We start from the raw sequence: 3,255 nt of genomic DNA on the forward strand, positions 1-3,255 counted from the left end.
CCTAGAGCAGTGTGAGTTCAGGTATGGTACCAATATGTTTTCTCAACGGTCTCCATGTACTTGCTGACCCTCTGTTTCACCAAAAATAATGTCGTCTTCTAGTAATTGATCTCTCCTTATGGTATGTCCAAAGCAAGTCAGTTGGGCAATGTGTTGTGATCCATAAGTTTTTAGTGGCTAATTTTTTGGAGGAGATCTCCATGTCTTTCTTCTTTTTGTTGTTGTTGTTAGGTGCTATCGAGTCGGTACTGACTCATAGCGACCATATGCATAACAGAATGTAACACTGTTCAGTCTTGAGCCAACCTCACAATTGTTGCCACACTTGAGCCCATTGATGCTGCCACTTTGCCAATCCATCTTGCTCTTTTTCTCTGATCCTCCACCTCACCAAACATGATATCCCTCTCCAGCGACTGCTCCCTCCTGACAATATGGCAGAAGTATGAGAGATGAAGTTTGGTCATCTTGGCCTCTAATGAGCACTCTGGCAGCACTTCTTCCAACACAGATCTGTTTGTTCTTTTGGCAGCCCATGGCACTTTCAATATTCTCCTCCAACACCATAACTTAAAAGCATCAATTCTTCTACGGTCTTCCTTATTCATTGTCCAGCTTTTGCATGCATATGCATATGAGGTTATTGAAAATACCATGGTTTGGGTCAGGCACACCTTAGTTTCCAAGCTGATATCTTTGCTCTTCAGCACTTTAAAAAGGTCTTGTGCAGCCTGATGCAATATGTTGTTTGATTTCTTGAGCTTTGTTGAAACCTTTCCATCCATGTTCTGTTGAGATCAATACGTTTTTATTGACTTATTTTTGGAAGTAGATTGCCATGCCTTTCTTCCTAGTCTTAGTGTGAAAGTTCTGTTGAAAACTGCATCATGGGTGACACTGCTGGTATTTCAAATACTGGTGGCATACCCTCCAGCATCACAGCAACATAAAGCCACCACACTATGATAAACTGAGCATAAAAGTATGCCAGGAAAGGATGTTGTCAAATTTCAGGATGAGGGAAACTTTAGCCACATGGATTTAGTTATAGGATTAAAATGTATTTCTTTTAAGAAAGTAATAAAAATATGAAGACACATGGGGAACTATGGTAAATCTTTATAGAAGTGACAGTGAAGTTAAATTCTGTAAAAAGGAATTTAATAGGCATGTTCAAAAAACAGTGATCTTTCTTTGAATGCTTGAAAACAGAAATATAGACTGTGTGAAGCTTTAAAATTTATTTAACTTTTAATATAAATTCTTTGTGAATGGCAATTCTTTATGACAAATGTGCTCAGCGATTTCCTCACAGACTCAATGTCTGTAATCTGGTAAATGCTGCATAGTGTACAGCTAGATACAACATCCAAAGTATAGAAAACACACATGTTCAGAATCTTTTGGAAGTTTCCCTTCAGTTAATTTAGTTTTAGTAAGCTCCTGGTGGAGCGCTGTGGGTTAATGTGCAGGACTTCAAAGCGGGTTTGAACTGCAAGGTGGATGGTTCAAGCTCACCAGGTATTCCTTGGAAACCCTATACAGGGTTGCTATGGGTCAGAACTGACTTGACGGCACTTAACAACAACAACAACAAACTCAGTATGAGAAATTAGCTAGAGACGTTGATCAGCACTTACATATTTGTGCTATCCCTCTGTGCCTTCTTGTATATCATAGTGTGAAATTATGCCTTGTTTTAAAGTATTTTCTAAACACTTGTTGAAAGATTGACCTTCATTCTCTGAGGTTCAAGTTGAGCTTTACTGGCAGGCTGAGTCCCTGCTCTGTTAAGTCTGACTTTGCATATACTGGATATATAATAACAACTTTATATCACAGGAAAGGAATTCTAAATATTTGTAAGGATTTAGAATAATCCCCTAGCCTCTATAATGTCATCCCTCAAGGGTGCTTTCTACTTGTTTGTTTCTCAGAGTCTTTCTCTGAGGGCTTGGTTTCCTCTGATTTGTTTTCCTTTTCTTTTTGTCTCAACTGGACCCCGAGAAGTTGACAGCTGGCTAGTATAATTTGGTTGGGTGCTGAATACAGGAAGGCATATAACAAATACATGTGTAGATATATAAGCATTTCTTAATGAATTCCTTGCATTTCCTAAATCAATTATCAGTTGTTTGTTAATTACTTACAATGCAGAGGCTAACAGATATATTTTTAAAATCTGTAGCTCTCACTATGAATAATGGAATTGTCAGTCATTCAAAATCAAAGGGGCAATATATACCTAAGGACAAAGGTGAGAAGCGATGGGAAGGTGGGTGGAATGGAAATAGGAACCACAGGCAGAAGTGGGATAACTATTGTTCCATGGAGGCGATTGCAATCATTGTGATACACTAAGTGTATTATTTGTTGACTATAAAACTTATGATCATGTCTGTAAACCTTCACTCAATTTGCAATAAAAAGTTTTTTTAAAAATCTGTAGCTATGTCATGGCTACCTGAGAGTTACTTTTGTCAAGGGCAGCCCTCTTACTAATAATGTGCAAGATGGTAATGAGAGAATAAAACAAATACACAGAGGTGGTAATGAGTGAAGTAAATAAATATTCAAATAGTCACACCCCTCCTGTGTGTGGTTCAAAATGTTAAAAAATCAAATCAATTGCTGATCAAATGAATCTGACTCATGGCGACTCCGTGTGTGTCAGAGTAGAACTATGCTCCATAGGGCTTTATTTCTTTTTAACTTTTTATTGTGAATTAGGTGAAGGTTTACAGAGCAGATCATCAGCTTTACATAAAAAAATTCATAAACATCTCATCTCACTGATTGCAGTCCCCTCCATGAATGTAACATCATTTACACTACTTTCTCCCAGTGTTTATTATTTCCATTCCTCTTTTTTCCCTAACCCTTCTGAACTTTGTCCTTAGGTAAATGCTGCCCTAGCATCTAGAATGGAGTCCTGGTGTGGTTCTGTGGCTTAATGTATTGGACTGCAATGTCGGTTTGAAATGCAAGGTTGGTGGTCCAGGCTTACCAGCCGCTCCTCAGAAACCCTATACAGAGTTGCTATGGTTTGGAACCAACTCAATGGCACTTACCACCACCACCACCTAGAATGGTTGGCCATTCTGTGGTATGCTTACTTCACCAGTGTTGTCCCCACTATATACCTACCTATTGCTGGCTGAAAATTGAGCCATAGGGCTGAGTTCAGTTCTAGACCTAAAGGGTGATCAAAGGCCATAGTCTCGGGGTTCCACAGTCTCTATCTGACCAGTAAGT

This window comes from Chrysochloris asiatica, unplaced genomic scaffold (genome assembly GCF_000296735.1).
Source record: "Chrysochloris asiatica unplaced genomic scaffold, ChrAsi1.0 scaffold00227, whole genome shotgun sequence".
Taxonomy (NCBI): domain Eukaryota; kingdom Metazoa; phylum Chordata; class Mammalia; order Afrosoricida; family Chrysochloridae; genus Chrysochloris; species Chrysochloris asiatica.